This window comes from Pristiophorus japonicus, chromosome 5, assembly GCF_044704955.1.
Source record: "Pristiophorus japonicus isolate sPriJap1 chromosome 5, sPriJap1.hap1, whole genome shotgun sequence".
NCBI lineage: Eukaryota > Metazoa > Chordata > Chondrichthyes > Pristiophoridae > Pristiophorus > Pristiophorus japonicus.
The window spans coordinates 46,202,663-46,224,206 of NC_091981.1; the positions used below are offsets into that span (position 1 = coordinate 46,202,663).

The 21,544-nt window shown below is 46.8% G+C and overlaps 1 long non-coding RNA gene across 1 annotated transcript in view; it reads right to left on the reverse strand.

The window, feature by feature from the left end:
- Window positions 1–21,544, reverse strand: part of LOC139264317 (uncharacterized) — a 44,258-nt gene that overhangs the window by 21,667 nt on the left and 1,047 nt on the right. The gene's annotated exons all lie outside the window — the stretch shown is intronic.

The window sequence follows — 21,544 nt, forward strand, 5'->3', positions numbered from 1 at the left end:
AGTGAGTTGACATGTCCATTCCTCATCATGAATCATATTTAAAGCTCGGCACAAGATCACCAGTAATTTATTCTCTCATTCCAATTGGGACAGAGACTCCTCTGAATTGTCCAATAACTGGTCAACCAATGGTCCAAGCCGCTCTTCCCAGCACCTCACTGATTCTGGGTGGATATTGAGACTCAGGACTTTCAGTAGACTCAGTGCTGCAGCTCCTCGGCCTCCATCTTGATATGGGCAACAAGGCACAGCGAGGAACCGGGTCACCAGTGCCTGAGCTTTAGGGAGATTGGCATCTTCATTGTAAGTAAGGGAAAAGCTTTCGCTACCGGCTCGCAGTTTCATTTTCCCAATATGTGCTGAACAACTGCAGATTATTGTTAAAGCCTTGGTGTACTGAGTCATAGTGACAAACTCCAGTAAGTTTGGCCAAAGGACATCCTCCATCTTCACTGCAGTTGTGATCAAACACATCACTCTTTCACACAGTAGGACTAATTCTTCATCTGTTACTGGGTCTGGCTGATGATTGGATGGTACCAGGGTCCCTGAATCAACGGGTGCAACACACTGTTGGATGAGGAATTGCACCATTGCCTTTGCTCCCTCTGGCTCAAGATAACCTTGCTGGGCCATGACACACATTACCTGGGCAATTAGCTTCTTCTCCTGATTGCTGCTCTTGTCTCGAAGAACTGGCTTTATTGCAGCCACAATCTGAGCCTTCTTCCTCTCCAAGTGTGCTGAGATCTGTATAATGAGGTGCTTTAGTACAGTGAGTGCTCCTACTCTCATTTGTTGTTCAGTGTTCTCTAACTGAGATAGGAGAAATTTGACCACTTTGTCTCCATAAGCTGGAGTCAGAACTGTGAAACAATGAGGAACTCAGTCTGGTTCTTGACAGCAAGATCATTAGTAGACTCCAGTGAAACACAAATCTGCTGGTGGAGCTTGTTAAGCAGGTTGTCCATTTGTGGTTTCAGCCCGAGACACTTTACCTCTGTCACAACATCCATCCCATGCAGAAATGCTGCATTTTGTCCAACCCAGGGTTTCTGTGTTGTTATGGTTTTCATTGTGAGGCCAAGTTACATAACCCCTTGATTGTGATGTGGCCCTGGGTCATGTGCCCATATATAAGTCCTGCCAGTTCTTTGTGGCAGTTTAAGATGGTTGGTGGGGATTAAGGCCCAGACCTGAGATGCAGACCACGTGAACGAGACAACATTCGCAAACCTTGCTAGCCCTATTGGATTGAGCAGCTGTTTGTTCCTAATAAAGTACTCACCACACCACTGACACTCAAAGTACTTGTGACAAAATACGAAGAAATGGGAGTGTAGGACAAACATTTCTAGCAGAATTGCCCCAAATTGTTCATGTGTCAGCGATTGAAGTTGCTTAATGATGTAATCAGGAAGTTGTTGTTACATCAGGGCGGTCTGTTGTGACATCAGAGCGGGCCGTTGTGACATCAGTGACCTGTTGTGACATCAGAGTGGCCCGTTGTGACATCAGAGCGGGCCGTTGTGACATCAGAGTGGCCCGTTGTGACATCAGAGCGGCCAGTTGCGACATCAGAGCGGCCAGTTGCGACATCAGAGCGGGCCGTTGCGACATCAGAGCGGCCAGTTGCGACATCAGAGCGGCCAGTTGCGACATCAGAGCGGCCCTTTGCGGCTATGTCTCCTGCTCCAAACTGGAAGGATCCGGTGGTGAAAAAACTGACGACCACAGTAACCTTGAGGGCCACTGGGAGTGCTGTCGTCGCCCTGCTCTGAGACTGCAGGTCTAGTTTCAGGAGGTGACAGAGTTCTGTGACCAACTTCTTGGTGAAGTGGCCTATGGTAACATTCCACTCTTCTCTCCTTTAAAATCCTTGTTGTCTATTGCCTACTACCCCAGATTTCTCGTCCACATATCCTCCCTGCTTTCCTCCTTCAGCCTCTGCACTTAGTGACCACTTGGTCATTTAAACTTCCATCTGAACTCCCCTTATCCTTTCTCCTCCGATTTTACTGTCCTCCCATTGACCTTTAAACAGTTCTACCCATCACGTTCACACCCTCTACTTTGCCATCTCTCCTAGCCTCACTGCTTGCATGGTCTCAATCACTGACAAGGCCATCTCTGACCATTCATTTTATCATCCTACTACCTTCGAACACAATTTTCATCTGTGTCCACCCCTGCAAAAAACTCTCTCTTACAGGAAGATAGGAACATTAGGAACAGAGGGAGGCCATTCAGCCCCTTGGGTTTGCTTCACCATTCAATTAGATCATGGTTGATCTGTACCTCAACTCCATTTACCCACCATTGCTCCTATCTTCCTGTAAGAGAGAGTTTTTTGCAGGGGTGGACTCAGATGAAAATTGGGTTCGAAGGTAGTAGGGATTTGCGGGTGATAAAATGAATGGTCAGAGATGGCCTTGTCAGTGATTGAGACCATGCAAGTAGTGAGGCCAGGAGAGATGGTAAAGTAGAGGGTGTGAACGTGATGGGTAGAACTGTTTAAAGGTCAATGGGAGGGCAGTAAAATCGGAGGAGAAAGGATAAGGGGAGTTCAGATGGAAGTTTAAATGACCAAGTGGTCATACCCTTACCTAACAAAAATCTATCAATCTTGAAATGTCCAATTGTCCTAAAATCCACAGCCTTTTGTGGGAGGCAGTTCCAGATTTCTACTACCCTATGTGTTTAAAAAATGATTTATTTCTCTCCTGAAATAGTCAGCGATACCTGTACACTCACTAATCAGTGACATGTCCCATTATGTAGCACCTATTCAGATAGAAGTCTTTGGGCCCGAAATTCAGTACCGCTGGAAAGATGGTGCTCCCCCCCACCTTTATGTGGCCATTAGCGCCAAAATTTTTTTGTGGCTGGGCCACCCCATATTCAGCTCCAAAAGTGAACAAATGGGTTCCAGCGCAAATTAACCCTTCCAAAGTGCTCTCTTCAGCGGCATGGCTGTCTTAATTTGAGTATTGTCACCACTGAGAAATTCAGCATGCAGGTAAAGTTTTCTAATTGCAGTAAGGCCCTGAGGGGGGAGGAGTTTGGAAAGAGTTTGGAAGGATGGCTGGTGTAAGAGGTGCAAGGAGAGCCAACAGGTTCACTGATATGGAGTTGGAGACACTGATGGACGGTGTGGAGGACAGAAGAAGAATACTGTTTCCTGACGTGGGGAGACCTAGCAAACAGGCAATACATAATGCATGGAGGGAGATTGCAGGGGAGGTGTCAGGCACCTCCATATATGTGAGGACGCATCCTCCCAGGAGGGTGCTGGCCAGTCTGCACCCGGCCCTTCCAGGGTGGTGAAGAGTCTATGCCTCCAGCTCTCGGGCGACGGGGATCCTCCTCCTCCTCTTTCTGCACCTCTTCCTCCTCCTCCTTCTTCTGCGTCTCCTCCTCCAGCGGCTGACCCCTCATGATGGCCAGGTTGTGCAGCATGCAGCAGACCACGACGATTATGGACACCAGAGCGGTCCAGGCACCAGAACCTCTGCTTAAGGATGCCTATGCACTGCTCGATGATGCACCTGGTGGCACAATGAGTATCATTGCACACATGCTCTGGCGCTGTCCTTGGCTTCCGCAGTGGAGTGAGCAGCCAACTGGACAGGGGATATCCCTTGTCCCCAAGCAGCCAACCACAATCCTGATTTGGGCCAGTCAAGATGGCGGGCACACTGGTCCGGCACAGAATGGACAAATCAGGCTGCTGCCTCCCTTACCCGCTGCCTCTCTGCATGGTGCTGATGGCAACGCCTTCTCCTGCATGCTGCCCTGCTTCTGAGCAGGTGTACCAGGTGTCGCCCTCCCAAGACTCCTCCCATCCTCAAGGTGAACCCTGCCAAGCAGGTCTCTGCAGTTCAAAGGCCTCCACTAAAGAGTCAGACCTGAAAGTTGTACAAAAGTATGTGCAAACCTCTGAGCAGCACTCAGTAGGTTTAATGGAGCCAAAACAATTAATAAAACCATATGAAAAGCTAAATACTGCGGATGGAATATGACATAAAAACACTATTAATTAATACCACTATATGAAAAGCTAAATACTGCAGATGATGGAATCTGAAATAAAATCCCTAAAAATTAATACATCTATTTCCCTACCAAAGGCCACTGATCGCGGCAACACTCCAGTGGTGTCGTGTTCGAGCATCACGAATACCTCATGGGGCACTGCCTGAAGAAGTCCTTCCTTTTTGAAGCTGAAAATCACTGTGGTGGCTGTTTTCCAGTGGCCCGCCCGCTGCTTACCTCATCGCGGGAAACTCTCCTTTACTTCGGCCTCACCCCGCCATTTCCAGTGGAAGTGGGCACCGCTCAAACGCATCCCCCCCCCCACTCCAGCCCCCAAAGCTGAATATGGTTCGGGGAGGGAAAATAATCTCATCGCGGCGGCCGATCGATTTTTTTATCAATCGGCCGCCCCAACTCGGCGGTAGCCATCCCTTCGAGGACGGTGAATTTCGGCTCTGTTACCGCTCCAGGCTGTGGCTCCGCCCTCTTTTCCCTTTTGTGTAAGAATGTTACAAAGGATATGTTAAACTTCTGAAAGTTAACTTTTTCTTCAATTATATTATAATCATTTGGAAAGACACCTAAAGAAAGAAAAGATCATGTAATGTATTCCATTTTTGGAAGCACGTGCTATTTTGATTAATTTATCTGTTCTGTAGTGTTTAGTTAATAGAATATTTGTCTGAATTAAATTGGAACCATTGAGGTTAATGAACCTATTAAATTGTAAAAACCCAACTTTCATTGTGGTCACAGTGAAATTCTGGTCATTATTTTAAATTGTGTGAAGGTTTCTAATTCCGGATGTGAGATTTCCACATTTCAAAATTGGCAGTTTTGAGTTTCTTAAATGTTTAATGGTTTGAATTCTAATTTTGGAACATTGGAGGAGATTCTGCTTGTTTAATTAACTTGGTTGTGCAGTAAACTCCTGGGGTTGGAAAACAGTTTTTAAAAAAATGTTAAAAGCTTAAAAACAATTGGGCCTCGAAATTTAAGCCTTTAGCGCTAGCTGTTAAGGCCGATTTGGAAGATAAAATGGTGGCCGCCTCACTTCCGCATGTTTCCGGGGGGGGGGGTCCCGGCGACCGCCATTTTGGGCAGGTCAGCAGCGCTACTGTAGTCTGCACCCTGTGGATACATAGATGAGGCAGATGGTGACATCAATGAGTCTGCAACGCTGATTTGACACACGATCTGCCATTTTGGATGTCGCTGCTCCATTTAAGGCTCTCTCCTAACCACGATCAGCTGAACATGCGTTAGCAGAAGGAAGGACCCCCAATTGTGCTATTTAAAGAGATAATCAACAAGTCGCAGCTGACTTTCTTTTGCATTTCTACGGGCTCTGTCTAAGTTTGTGCAACAGTTGGGAGCTTTCTAGAGTTGCTTAAAGTTGCTGAGGTGACAGGGAGTGGTACTGCAAGTGGAGAACACCTTGCTTTTCATTTAAAAGCTTCTGCTCACACCAGTTGCTCCCAGTCATGGGGGTTCTAATTGCAGTCCCCCTGGTGCTCGTGTGTGACAGCAAGATGCTCGCAGAGCGAGGAAGAGGAGGGGCATGAGGACTCTCGGCAGGAAGTCTTACCCACCTAGGATATTCCGAGAGCACTTCTCTTAACAGCACCTAAGCCAGGAGCAGTGTATTAGGAGGTTCTGCTTCACCAAGAGGGTGGTCACAGAACACTGCCACCTCCTGAAACCAGACCTGCAGCCTCAGAGCAGGGTGACGGCAGCTCTCCCAGGGTCACCATGGCCCTCAATTTTTGTCTGGAGCAGCTGACATAGCTAACATCTCACAGTTCGTTATCCATCGCTGTATCCAGGTCACAGAGGCTCTGTACTCCAGGAGAAAGGACTTCATTGTCTTCCCTTTGAAGAGAGAGAAGCAGGACGAGTGCACATGTGGCTTTGCCAGGATATCGGGCTTCCCATGGTGCAGGGCACCATCAACTGCACACATGTAACTTTGCGGGTACCGCATATCAATCTTGAGATGTTCCGTAACTGCAAAGATTACCATTCACTTACTGTGCAGTTGGTGTGTGACCACACCCAGTGCAGCATCATGGTGAATGCTCAGCAGCCTTGCAGCAGTCATGCTGTCTTATCCTGCGCCAGTCCAGTGTGCCAGCAATCTTTGAACCACCACATCAAACCCAAGGTTGGCTGCTCGGAGACAATTGCCATCCGCTCTCCACCTGGCTCATGTCTCCCCTCCGCAACCCCACCCCTCATGGCCAGCAGTCATATAATGACAGCCATGCTGTCACGAGGAACGTCATCAAGCAGAATGGTTCCGCTGCCTTGACTGCTCGGGAAGAGCCCTCCAGTACTAGCCAGAGTGGGTGTCCCATTTCGTGGTGGTATGCTGCATGTTCCACAACTTGGCCATCATGAGGGCGCAGTCCTTGCCACCACTGGTTCTTGAACCACCTCAGGAGGAGGAGAAGGAAGAGGAAGCAGAGGATGAGAAAGAGGAGGAATGAAGGAGGAAGGCAGTAGAACCCCATTCCGGATGAGTGCCTCATCAGAGTACTTGAGTAAAAAAGTACTTGAGCACCTGCCAAACCACTCCTTATAGACTATTGAATCTTTAGACAATTATGGAAAAGCTCCCATAACATGTAGAATTGCACCATCAGCCAGAAGAAATAATCTAACCTCTCTCCACTTCTGATCGATAGGGTCATTCTTTCTGCCATCTCCAACGCAATCCATCTCTCACACTCCAGCAGTCTCAATGCCTCCCATATCAGCTTCCCTACCCTTCTCTTCACCCTGCTCAACAGGATGTCCCTTTCTGCTTTTCCCATATTTTAAGAGGGAATTTTAACCCTCATGAACGAGTGGGTTGGGCTCGGTGGGAAGTAAATATTGTAGAAAATTGAAGCGTGACCACTATCGAGTTCCAATGCGCCCACCTCCAGTTTTAATGGAGACGCGTTTGGCTGCGTGTGAGTAACCTGCTCTCCAGAAGCAGCCGATAATTAGGACAGGCGGGTTGGTAATTAGCTCAGCTGTTAACATTATTAGCACATGACAATGAGGCAATTTTGAATTGAATTGAACAAGCAGTTCAATTTAACGACTCCAGCATGGCTTTCCCAGGATTCAAGAAACTCGCCAGTGAAAAGGAGGCAAGATTGAGGTGCACTTCATGGGGTTAAAGTTCAGATTGCCCGATCTAAATAAAGGCTCAGTGCTTACAAAGACTTTGTCCATTCCCTCTGGCAAATGCTTTGAGGGTAGTTCTTAGCATAGAGGTTTTTGAGAAGTTTGAAGGCTTCAAATGGACAGCAGCAGGAAGGGGGTGGGTGAGGTCGCCATGGAAGTTTGAGAGAAAAAATCGGATGAGGAAGACAATCAACATCCACAGTAGCGACGTCGTGCTGTGGTGCACAAGAGAGAGATGCACAAGTGAAACATGCACAATAGAGAGATTCAGAAAAACAGAGAGGAGAACAGAGTGAAGAACAGCAGAGGGGAGAACAGAGTGAAGAACAGCAGAGGGGAGAACAGAGTGAAGAACAGCAGAGGGGAGAACAGAGGGGCTGAGGAGGCACTACCCACATGAGAGGGTCCACCGATAGAGGCTCAGCTTCCTTTACCTATCTGAAAAGTGGTGTTTCCGCAGGCTCAGATCGAGCACGGCAGGTGTTTGCAGATATCTGCAGCTTCCTTCAAGAAGAGCTGCTCCATGCTGGACCTGGTGGCCACATATTGCCCATCCCTGTCAAAGCCACCACTGCCCTCAATTTTATTGCCTCTTGCTCCTTCCAGAGCGGCACCAGAGACATCCTGAGGATCGCTAAATCAGTTGCCCATAAATGTACCTGTCAGGTTACGGATGAGTTGCTTGACTGAGCATCGACTTATGTCAACTTCTCCTGCGATGCCAATAGCCAGAATGAGCGGGCGCTCGCATTCGCCTCTCTGGCTGACTTCCCACAGGTACAGGGTGCCATCGATTGCAATCACAAGGCAGACCGAGGACCACCAGATCAACCGCAAGGGATTTCATTCCATCAATGTGCAGCTGGTGTGCAACCACAAAAAGATGTCCATGCAGATGTGTGCCAGATTCCCTGGGAGAAGTCATTACCGGGAACGGTAGCATAGTGGTTATATGACTGGACTAGTAATCCAGAGGCCTGGCCTAATAATCCAGAGACAGAGAAACATAGAAAGATAGAAAATAGGAGCAGTAGTAGGCTATTCGGCCTTTCGAGTCTGCACCGCCATGCAACACGATCATGGCTGATCCTCTATCTCAACACCATAGTCCCGCTTTTTCCCCATACCCCTTGATGCCTTTTGATTCTAGAAATCTATCTATCTCCCTCTTAAATATATTCAGTGACTTGGCCTCCACAGCCTTCTGTGGTAGGGAATTCCACAGATTCACACCCTCCGAGTGAAAAAATGTCTCCTTATCTCGGTCCTTCATTTCCTATCCCGTATCCTGAGACTGTGACCCCTTGTTCTAGACTTCCCAGCCAGTGGAAACAGCCTCCCGCATCCAGTCTATCCAACCCAGTCATCATTTTATACGTTTCAATGAAATCCCCTCTCATTCTTCTAAACTCTAGTGAATACAGGCCTCGTCGACCCAATCTCTCATCATACGACAGTCCTGCCATCCCAGGAATCAGTCTGGTGAACCTTCGCTGCATTCCCTCTATGGCAAGTATATCCTTTCTTAGGTAAGGAGACCAAAACTGCACACAATACTCCAGGTGCGGTCTCACCAAGGCCCTGCATAACTGTAGTAAGACATCCTTGCACCTGTACTCAAATCCTTGCAATGAAGGCCAACATACCATTTGCCTTTCTAACTGCTTGCTGCACCTGTATGTTTGCTTTCAATGACTGGTGTACAAGGACACCTAGGTCCCTCTGTAAATTGACACTTCCCAAGCCATCACCATTTAAATAATACTTTCCATTATGTTTTTCCTACTAAAGTGGATAACTTCACATTTATCCACATTATACTGCATCTGCCATGTGTTTGCCCACTCACTCAACTTATCTAAATCGCCTTGCAGCATCTTTGCATCCTCCTCACAACTCACAGTCCCACCTAATTTTGTGTCGTCAGCAAACTTGGAAATATTACATCTGGTTCCTTCATCCACCATCCTGAAAAAGATCTGTTTATTCCTACTCTCTGTTTCCTTCCTGTCAGTTAACCAATTTTCAATCCATGCCAATACATTACCCCCAATCCTATGTGCTTTAATTTTGCACACTAACCTCTTATGTGGGACTTTATCAAAGGCGTTCTGAAAATCCAAATACACTACATCCACTGGTTCTCCCTTATCTATTCTCAGTTACATCCTCAAAAAACTCCAGTAGGTTTGTCAAACATGATTTTCCTTTCATAAATCCATGTTGACTTTGTTTAATCCCGTTGATATTATCTAAGTATGCGGTTTCACATCCTTTATAGACTCCAGCATTTTCCCTACTACTGATGTCAAGCTAACTGGTCTATAGTTCCCTGTTTTCTCTCCCTCCTTTTTTAAATAGTGGGGTTACATTTGCCACCCTCCAATCTGCAGGAACTGTTTCATAATCTATAGAATTTTGGAAGCTGACAACCAATGCATCTACTATTTCCATGACTACCTCTTTTAGTACTCTGGGATGCAGATCATCAGGCCCTGGGGATTTATCTGCCTTCAGTCCCATTAGTTTCTCCAGCACTATTTTCTTACTAATAATCATTTCCTTTAACTCCTCTTGCTCACTAGACCCTTGGTTCCCTAGCATTTCTGGGACATTATTTGTGCCCTCTTCCATGAAGACAGAACCAAAGTATTTATTTAATTGTTCTGCCATTTCCTTGTTCCCCATTACAAATTCTCCCGTTTCCGTCTGAAAAGGACCTACATTTGTCTTCACTAATCTTTTTCTTTTTACGTACTTGTAGAAACTTTTGCAGTTGGTTTTTATGTTCCTTGCAAGTTTACCCTCATTCTTTATTTTTCCCCTCTTAATCAATCTCTTGGTCCTTTTTTGCTGAATTCTAAACTGCTCCCAATCCTCTTGCCACTTTTTCTGGCAACTTTATATAACTCCTCTTTGGATCTAATACTATCCTTAATTTCTTTTGTTAGCCATGGTTGGGCCACTTTGCCTTTTGTGTTTTTATGCCAGAAAGGAATGTATAACTGTTGCAATTCATACATTCGTTGCTTAAATATTAGCCATTGCCTATCCACCGTCTTGCCTTTTAACGAATTTTCCCAATCTATCATAACCAATTCATTCCTCATATCTTCGTAGTTTCCTTTGTTTAGATTTAGGACCCTAGTTTCGGATTGGACTACTTCACTTTCCATCTTAATAAAGAATTCAATCATGTTCTGGTCACTCTTCCCTAAAGGATCCCGCACAACAAGACTGTTAATTAACCCCTTCTCATTACACAGTACCCAATCTAGGATAGCCTGTTCTCTAGTAGGCTCCTCAACATACTGGACTAAAAAAAAAATCTCGTACACACTCCAGGAATTCATCTGCCACAGTATTATTACTAATTTGGTTTGGCCAGTCTATATGGAGATTAAAGTCACCAACAATTACTGTAGTACTTTTGCTACATGCATCTCTAATTTCCTGTTTGCCGTCCCCTACACTACCACTACTGTTTGGAGGCCTAAAGACAACTCCCACCAATGTTTTCTGCCCCTTGGTGCTCCTTAGCTCCACCCAGACTGATTCTACATCTTGAATTTCTTACTCTTGCTCTGATTTCATCCTGTACCAACAACGCCGCACCACCCCCTCTTCCTTTTTGCCTGTCCTTCCTAAATATCGAATATCCTTGGATATTCAGTTCCCAACCCTGTCTCCGTAATTGCAACTATATCGTATCGGTTTACATCTATTTGCGCTGTTAATTCGTCTACCTTATTACAGATGCTTCGTGCATTTAGACACAATGCTTTTAAATTTGTCTTTTTAACATTATTAGACATCTTAACATTATTTTGTACTATAGCCCTATTTGTCTTATCGCTATTTTTTCTTACCTGGACCCTATTTGTTAGTGCACTCTTTTGTTTGTATGCTCTGTCCCTTTCTGACATAATCTGGTTATCCTTACCACAATCACTTTCCTGCATTGCTTCCTTTTCTTTTCTCTTTAGCATTCTAGATTGCTCTCCACTGTAACCGTCCTCCCCCCACTCCGCGCCCCCCCCCCCCACCCCGCCCATTATTTAGTTTAAAACCTTGTCTACCTCTCTAGTTAGTCGGTTCGCTAGAACTCTAGTTCCAGCATAGTTCAGGTGTAGTCCGTCCCCACAGAACAGCTCTCTCTTTCCTGACTATTGGTGCCAGTGCCCCACGAATCGAACCCCACTTCTCCCACACCAACCTCTGAGCCACGCATCCATCTCCCTGAATCTATTGACCCTATGCCAATTTGCTCGTGGCTCAGGTAATAATGCAGAGATTATTACCTTTGTGGTTCTGCTTTTCAATTTAGTCCCTAGCTGTTCAAGCTCTCTCAGCAGAACCTCTTTCTTAGTCCTACCTATGTCATTGGTACCTAGGTGTACCACGACATCTGGATCCTCCCCCTCCCACTCCAAGCTCTTCTCAAGTCCGGAGGAGATGTCCTTTACCCTGGCAACGCAACCTTCGGGATGCACGCTCTTGGCTGCAGAGAACCCTATCTATCCCCCTAACTATACTGTCCCCTGCTACAACCACCTGCCTCTTTACTCCCCCCACCTGAATGGCTTTCTGCACCACGGTGCCTTGGTTAGTCTGCTCATCCACCCCACAGACTGCACACTTGTCCACAAGGGTTGCAAGAACCTCAAATCTATTGGACAAGTGCAGGGACTGAGGCTCCTGCAATGCTACCTCCTGGATCCCCTTATCTACTTCACTCGCAGTCATGCCCTCCTGTCCCTGATCATGTGTCAATTCTAAAGTATTTAATCTAGATGCTGTGGCTGCCACCTGGAGCAAAAGGTCCAAGTAACTTTCTCCCTCCCTAATGTCTCGCAATGTCTGTAGCAATAAGATCAGATTCCACCACAGCAGCTGGGGAATTTAAGTTCAGTTAATTAAAGAAATCTAGTATCAGTAAGGGTGACCATAAAACTACCGGATTGTCATAAAAACTCATCTGGTTCACTAATGTCCCTTTAGGGAAGGAAATCTGCCGTCCTTACCTGATCTGGCCTATATGTGACTCCGGACCCACAGCAATGTGGTTGATTCTTAACTGCCCTCTGAAAGAGCCCAGCAAGCCACTCAGTTGTAACAAACCACTATGAAAAACAATAATAAGAATAAAACTGGACAGACACCCAGCAGTGAACTAAGCTTCGGATTTGGACACGGCAAAGGCACTCCTACCCAGTCGACCCTGCAAAGTGCTCCTCATTACATTTGGGGACTCATGTCAAGATTGGGAGAGCTGTCCCACAGACTAGCCAAGCAACAGCCTGACATAGAAAAAATAGGTGCAGGAGTAGGCCATTCGGCCCTTCGAGCCTGCACCACCATTCGATAAGATCATGGCTGATCATTCACTCAGTACCCCTTTCCTGCTTTCTCTCCATACCCCTTGATCCCCTTAGCCACTAGGGCCATATCTAACTCCCTCTTGAATATATCCAATGAACTGGCATCAACAACTCTCTGCGGCAGGGAATTCCACAGGTTAACAACTCTCTGGGTGAAGAAGTTCCTCCTCATCTCAGCCCTAAATGGTCTACCCCTTAGCCTAAGACTGTGTACCCTGGTTTTGGACTTCCCTAACATCGGGAACAATCTACCTGCATCTAACCTGTCCCATTCTGTCAGAATCTTGTATGTTTCCATGAGATCTCCTCTCAAAGAAACATACAAGATTCTGACAGGACAGGACCTTTCAGTCAATGTCCCAGACTCCTCCATCACCATCCCTGGGAATGTCCTGCCCACCGGCAGGACAGACCCACCAGAAGGGACGGCACAGTGATATACAATCAGGAGGGTGAGGTCCTGGGAGTCCTTAACATTGACTCCGGACCCCATGTAGTAGCATGGCATCGGGTCAAACATGGGCAAGAAAACCTCCTGCTTATTACCACCTATCACCCTCCTTCAGCTGATGAATCAGGACTCCTCCATGTTAAACACCACTAGGAAGAAGCACTGAGAGTAGCAAGGGCACAGAATGTACTATGGGTGGGGGACTTCAATGTCAAGCACCAAGAGTGGCTCGGTAGCACCAAGCTAGCTGAGCCGTGAAGGACATAGCTGTCAGACTGGGCCTGCGGCAGGTGGTGAGAGAACCAATACGAGGGAAAAACCTACTTGACCTCGTCCTTACCAATCTCTTGCAGATGCATCTGTCCATGACAGCATTGGTAGTAGTGACCACCATACAATCATTGTGCAGACGAAGTCTCATTATCACACCAAGGACACCCTCCATCGTGTTGTGTGGCACTACCACCATGCTAAATGGGATATATTCAGAACAGATCTAGCAGTTCAAAGCTGGGCATCTGTGAGGCTCTGTGGGCCGTCAGCAGCAGCAGAATTGTATTCCACCACAATCTGTAAGCTCATAGCCTGGCATATCCCTCACTCTCCCATTACCATCAAGCCAGAGCACCAACCCTGGTTAAATGAGGAGTGGAGAAGAGCATGTCAGGAGCAGCACCAGACGTACCTAAAAATGAGGTACCGACTTAGGGAAGCTGCAGCACAGGACTACATGCATGCTAAACAGCGGAAGCAACATGCTATTGACAGAGTTAAGCGATCCCACAAGCAATGGATCAGATCAAAGCTCTGCAATCCTACCAGATCCTGTCATGAATAGTGGTGGACAATTAAACAACTAACGGGAGGAGGAGGCACCATGAACATCCCCATCCTCAATGATGACGGAGTCCAGCACGTGAGTGCAAAAGACAAGGCTGAAGCATTTGCAACCATCTTCAGCCAGAAGTGCCGAGTGGATAATCCATATAGGCCTCTTCCTGAGGTCCCCACCATCACAGATGCTAGTTTTTAGCCAATTCGATTCACTCCACATGATATCAAGAAACGGCTGAGCGGACTGGATACAGCAAAGACTATGGGCCCTGACAACATCCCGCCTGTTGTGCTGAAGACTTGTGCTCCAGAACTAACTGCGCCTCTAGCCCAGCTGTTCCAGTACAGATAAAACACTGGCATTTACCTGACCATGTGGAAGATAGCCCTGGTATGTCCTGTCCACAAAAAGCAGGACAAATCCAATCCGGTCAATTACCGCCCCATCAGCCTACTCTCAATCATCAGTAAAGTGATGGAAGATGTCGAAGACAGTGCTATTAAGCGGCACTTATTCACTCCCTCCACCACTGGTGCACCGTGGCTGCAATGTGCATAATCCATGAGATACACTGCCGCAACTTGCCAAAGCTTCTTCGACAGCACTTCCTAAATATGATATTTGACAGGACAGAAATAGAAAAAGAGTAGGTACTTAAAAGGTTGCCAGCACTCAAAGTCAAAGAATCATCTGGTCCAGATAGAATGCATCCTAGGTTGCTGAGGGAAGGATGGAAATTGCGGAGGTTATGGCCACAAACCTCCAATGCTCCTTAGATATGAGAGTGGTGCCAGAGTACTGGAGGATTACAAATGTTACACTCCTGTTGAAAAAAGGGGAGAGTGATAAACCCAGCAATTATAGGCCAGTCAGTCTAATAAAATGGTGGGGAAACTTTTCGAGACAATAATTGTCGACAAAATTAATTGTCACTTGGAAAAGTATGGGCTAATAAATGAAAGTCAGTACAGATTTGTTAAAGGAAAATCATGTTTGACTAATTTGATTGAGGTCATTAATGAAGTAATGGAAAGAGTAGATGATGGTAGTGCGATTGATATTGGGCCATCATTTGTGGCCCCTACGGGTGTGTATGAGGTGTGCACGCGCCTGTTGGGGCCAAGTTCCGGGTTTAGGCATGTGCTGCACATGCGCTAAAACTCGGAACTTGCGATTTGGCAAGAATTCTTTTGACAGATCCTCTGCACCCCCAAAAAGGGCTTCCATGGGCAGAGAGTTGGGCTATATGCCCAACGAATGCCCTTGAAATGATTGTGCCTGGTAAAAGCAGGCGTAATAATTTCACGGGCATTCGCTGGGTAATTTTTTGAAAAATAAATGTAAATGTTTGAAAGGGGCTAATGTTTAAATAAACGAAAAAAAATATTTTTTTGTTTTTTGAAACTCTTATGCTGGTAAAAGCAGGTCTGTTTTTTCCCCCGTTTATTTAAACATTAGCCCCGTTCAAACATTTACATTTATTTTTCAAAAAATTACATTGTTGTTTTAACTGCTTAATTACATTGTATTTTAATTAATTTAAAACATGTAATTAAAAAAAGTTATTTATTAGGTTAAATGTATTTTTTAAGTGATAGCCATTCATGCTTATGGGAATTTCTTTCTTTGATTGGTTAGGCCAGCCCATGTGACCCCAGAGACACTTGCAAATGGCCTGAACCCCTGGGATACGTGGGCCTCTATGCAGGTCCACGTCAGAAGCCTCCAACTGCAAATTCAGCCCTATTGTATATATGGACTTTCAGCATGTATTTGATGAAGTACCACATTTGATGAAGTACCACATAATAGACTTGTTAGCAAAATTAAAGCCTGTGGGATTAAAGGTACAGTGGTAGCATGAATGCTAAATTGGCTAATGTACAGAAAGCAAACACTAATGGTGAATGGTTGTTTTTCAGACCGGAGGGATGTATACAGGGCTGTCGCTGCAGGCTATGCGAAAGAAGACTTACATTCTCTTCGAGCCGGATCTTGGCTGCCGTTGATCAGCCCGATGCACTGCAGCAGAATGCCGAGCTGATCGATCGCGGGCAGGAAATAAGGGAAACATTTGGAAACCGAGATTTGAATTTTTTATTTACATACCTCGGCCACCTCGCCTTTAAGCATTGGCCCCAAAGCGCCCGGCCTTCTGATGGACACGTCCTGCAGCTGTCGTTATTTTTGACTGGCAATGCTGCAGGGGGCAGAATGCAAGTTTGGGTCTGGGACGCTACTGGGGTGATGCGCACGGTGATGACGTCACGATCGCCAGGCAAAGGAGATCGGGGCGCAATGATGCAGCGCCGCCGCAAACCTCCCGCTGAATTTAGCGGGAGTCGCTGAACTCGCCGCGCCCAGTCACAAACCCATTCGTGCCCCATTCTCGCCCCCCACCCCGCCAGAGGCGCTAACGGGAGGCGCAAAGGAGCCCAATTTCTCTCTGATTATGTAAATCAATCACTTCGTTAATACAGGGTGATTCAGTATTTTTCATTTCTGCAATTGCCCTAACATTATGTTTGGCAACTATTAACAAACTGTGAGCTTGTTTCGCAGAGGTATACCATAATAAATGTAGTCAGAATTATGAACAGCAAATATTCTGAAATAGTTCATTTAGTAATCATTACTTTAATGCATATTTCAAATGCTTGGAAAAATACTTTCTGCTAACAGCAAGAAAACCATACCAATAATTCAGAGGGCTGGATCCACTCACACGTTGCAGGGGGACCCGGGAGATGCCAGGAAACCCGGAAGTTCAGGTTTCCCAGCACGTAACTCCAAAGCGGCGTGTGACGTGAAGGATGGGTTCCTCGCCCGGATGTCTCCTGATTGACAGGTCGGCTTCGAGTCGTGCTGGGATCGCAGACCAAGAGGCCACGGGACAAGGTAACTGCTGGGCCCAGGGCGCTTGTAGGGGGGAGTGGTCCCAAGCCCCGGAAGGGGTCTGATCCCCAACCACTGGGCTGAGTCGTGATCCGGGGTGGGTTCCAGGCCTGGAGGAGGGAGGACCGATTCAGGGGGGTCCGATGCCTGACCCCGCTGGTGCAAGCTGCTGGTGGGGATCTTGGGCAACCGTGAGGATGCACTCCTGCTCCTCCCTTAACGCAAGGATTGCTTCCCAGGCTGATGCCGCCTAGTTGCCGCCACTGGGAATTACAGGTCCCAGGATCCTCAGCCGCCTGCAGAAAAAACTGCAAAGCTGGTTAAAGTAGAGGCTTTAAGCCTCATTATAAGATTTAAATTGCCTAACCTGCCTCCTGGCAGCTCTGTTGCAACTCCCTTTTGTTTCTTAGCTTTCACATGAACTTTACTAGACTTGGCTGAACATGCCATCCCTCTGCTGTTGTTGGCCTTGCAATTAGCACTGGCAACATTCAACTAACTTTCACCCAGCTAATCTGTTCCCTTTCTGGTGGCCATTCGACTTTAGGAGTCATCCAACTTACATGTCCACAGGTCTATTCATACATCCAACCTCAGCATTTCCCAAGGATGTTTGATTTGTTGTCCCACAGGTTTCATTCCAAAAGCCTTAGACATTGATTAGCTAATTCAAAATATTATAGGCTAGACTTTCCACTTGGTGGATAAGGCTGAAAAAAATGGGCCTTGTTCCAGCGATACGGGACTTATTTTTTTGCGATTTTCCACTCGGCCATAGCCCAGTGATGTCAAATGGGCGATGTGATTTCTCGGCAATCTCACGATCGCCCAAAGAAAACGGAAGTGAATGAAAAAAAAAATTTTCCTCGCAATGCATTATTGCGCATGTGCAGGTTGATTTTTTTTTTCAGGTTGATGCTCCTTCCCACGTTTTGAGAGGTCAAGGGTCTTCACACATGCTCAGAAGCTCTGTGTGGGTCTGGGAGAGAGAGAGAGAGAGAGAGAGAGAGAGGAGAAAGGAAGCAGATATTTTGAGCAACTCTAAAATCAGATAAATTTAAAGAATGGAGGGAGCTGCAGGAAAATGAAGGGCCAAGCCCTTCAGTGAGGAGGCCAATGAGGCCCTAGTGAACAGTGTCAGCGCGAGGTGGGAGGATCCGACACGGGGTGGGCAAGGGAAACCTCCACCCTGTGCATATCAGAGGATTTGGGCACAGATTGCCAACGTGGTCACGTCGGCATCTAATGAAGCCCAGACACCGGACCAGTGCAGCAAAAGATGGAACAGTCTACTGGCGGCTGCAAAAGTAAGTTGAAATTTAAATTTGAAATCTTCCATATTTATTATTTAATGTTGTATGGGAAATCTAATTAGAATCTGCAATGTTATCTCGTAATCTTTAAGAATGACTAAGTAACTAAATTAGGATTAAATTATGATTACATTTATGCACCGCAACATAAATTTGAATGTTACGGTATGAAATATCTTATCCCTATGCAATGTGGTGCAAACTTGAAATTGAACTTATAAATCTGTCAGTCCTAAATGTTTATTGCCAAATCCATCTGCTTATGCCGTGCAATGTTACCTTATCGATTACAGAAGAAGATATCCATCAACCAGCGGGAGCAACGCAGGACGGGCGGGGGCTGTACCATGCTGCAGTCGCTCACCACCTACGAGGAGCTTGCAGTGGCCTTGGTGTGACCAGAAAGCCATTCGGTCACAACCCGTGGTGTGGTCGAGCCCACCCTAGAGTCACGTGAGTAATGAGAACTGTGCAATGTGTGAATCAATAGTAAATATTTGTTACGCGGGTAATCCTATGCAATGATATTTAATTTGATATATAATTGAGTTATACTATTGAGATGTACTATTGATCTTCAAACAAGGTCATGTTAGGCCTGGTGACCGCTTGTGCATATGGGCTAATGGTAATGTTTTGAGTTCTTGAAAAATTGAGATGAATTGATTTGCATTGTTAAACGTTGTTTATAACTTCCATTTGTCTTTCAAAGGTCAACAAGTATCGATGGAGTCAACGGACACGTCCACTGACCAATCAGGAAACTCCCAGGAGGAAGAGCCAGAGGAGGAGCCAGTGCAGACTCCTGCTGCGGCTGTGCATGAGCAGGAGGAGGAGGAGGAGGAGGAGGAGGAGGAGGAGGAGGAGGAGGAGGAGGAAGAACAGGAGATTTTTTTGTGCGGGGGGGGAACAACCTGCGGCCATCTCTTTTGAGATAGATGAGGCACCGGGACCAAGCGGTGACGCCAAGGCGCATGACATTGCAGACGCCGCCCCCATGGCGGTCCAGTCAGTGTGATATGCACTCGCCTGCCACGGAGGACCAGACAGAGAGCTTACTTTCCCTGTGCAGGGAGATGGTTGCAATCGGTCGCGACCTTATCCAGGGGTTCGTGGGTTTCTCAGCCAATTGGAGCCAGTTCTCCACAGGGTATTGGTGAGGCCGCACCTGGAGTACTGCGTGCAGTTTTGGTCACCTTACTTAAGGAAGGATATACTAGCTTTGGAAGGGGTACAGAGACGATTCACTAGGCTGATTCCGGAGATGAGGGGGATACCTTATGATGATAGATTGAGTAGACTGGGTCTTTACTCGTTGGAGTTCAGAAGGATGAGGGGTGATCTTATAGAAACATTTAAAATAATGAAAGGGATAGACAGGATAGAGGCAGAGAGATTGTTTCCACTGGTCGGGGAGACTAGAACTAGGGGGCACAGCCTCAAAATACGGGGAAGCCAATTTAAAACCGAGTTGAGAAGGAATTTCTTCTCCCAGAGGGTTGTGAATCTGTGGAATTCTCTGCCCAAGGAAGCAGTTGAGGCTAGCTCATTGAATGTATTCAAATCACAGATAGATAGATTTTTAACCAATAAGGGAATTAAGGGTTATGGGGAGCGGGCGAGTAAGTGGAGCTGAGTCCACGGCCAGATCAGCCATGATCTTGTTGAATGGCGGAGCAGGCTCGAGGGGCTAGCTGGCCTACTCCTGTTCCTAATTCTTATGTTCTTATGTTCTTATGTAATTGGTGTGCCCATGAGGGCGGACACTCGCTGAATCCTGCAGGTCAGGTTCCCCTCCTCCGGTGCGCATCTATTCGCACCTGTTCTGCGCCAGTTTCGACTACAATAGCAAACCAAAGAAGGTGTGAGTGAGTGAGCAACTCATTGTGTGCCACATGTGCTTTCCATAGTTGAGTAGCTGCTACTGTATGGAAGTGTGCAGATCTATATTTGAATCTGCATGGCTGCGCAGAATGGCTATGTGACTGGTGGGATTGGGTGACAACCACCTAAGATAAAAGATGAGGCTCAAGTGCTGCAACGGCATAACAAGAATGAAACGGTAGTGCGAGGAGGGAGCAAGCTGAGTAGGGAAGAAGGAGGTTGCTGAACTGCACCTGAATGTTTATGGTGGCTTCACCAACGAAGACCATGGCCTGGTACACATAAGGAGCAAGTACTGCAAAGAGTTGACATTGTATGAGACAGTCAGGTTCACATTATGGCATTGCAACATTAATAGAAAGGGTACTCACCCTCACGACCCTAGTGCGGTCGTTGAACTTCATGCGACATTGGGTCGCAGTTCTGGCCATCGTATTTCTGGCGGAGACGTGCTGGGCCACCTCCCTCCATAGCCTCCTGAATATTCGAGGAGCGGGCCTCCTTCCAGTGGAGGGTTGGAGCCCATTCCAGCGCCTCTCCACTGCTTCCACCAATGTGTCCACAGCCGTGGCTGAGAAGCGGTGTGCACGATGGCGACTTCTTTCCTCCTCCATTTTCCAGTTCTGAGCAGACTGAGAAGTTGGAACTGCGCATGCGCATACTTATCTTACCACGCCTTGAAGATTTGGTTGTCCACGGGATGTATAGCGGCCTTTGCACCTCTGGAAATTTACCGCTGAGACTTTTGATTGCACTGCCCTTGAGAGAATTGCGCAATGACTGATTTAGCGCTCCCTTTCCCTCTTGGGGCGCTGAAACCTAATTTCATGGTAGACGGTGCAAACTTTTAAGGGCGCTATTGTTACCGCCCTGACAGGATTAACGCCTCAAAATGGACGATACCGAATTTCTAGCCCTTAGTGTCCAGGCCGATGAGGAATTGGAGAAAGTCAAGAGCACACTGGTTCTGTGCTATGGGAACATGGCAGTCTATGCACCTGAGGAACTGTTGTTCACAACTCTTTTTGGGGAACAAAAATAAACGTTAGATCGAGTGCCCCCCAATCTGGGGGACACTCCAGACACTTAACTGCCCCCAACAGCTCTACAGCTCTTTTGTGGGGTGGGGGGGGGGGGGGGGCGGGGAGACAAAATAAACATTAAGTCAAGTGCCCCCTAATCTGGGGAACACTCCAGCCACTTTTCAAATGCCTGTTTTTTTTGTTTGTTTGTTTTTTTTATTACTTTTTTTGGGGTTTTTTTGTGATTTTTTTGGGGCAATAAAATCATAACGTTTACAAGTGCCCCCTATAAAAGGGGAGGGGGGCACTAAAAATCCAGCAATTAAACAAATGAAACTTTAAAACATATAAAATCAAATTAAAATGTTGTTGCCGGGGGTGATGATGCACTCCAGTCCCTCCGGCGCCCACCTCTCGCGGAAGGCCGCGAGCGTACCGGTGGACACCGCGTGCTCCATCTCTAAGGACACCCTGGCCCGGATGTAGGCATGGAAGAGAGACAGGCAGTCAGGCTGAACGACCCCCTCGACCGCCCACTGCCTGGACCGGCT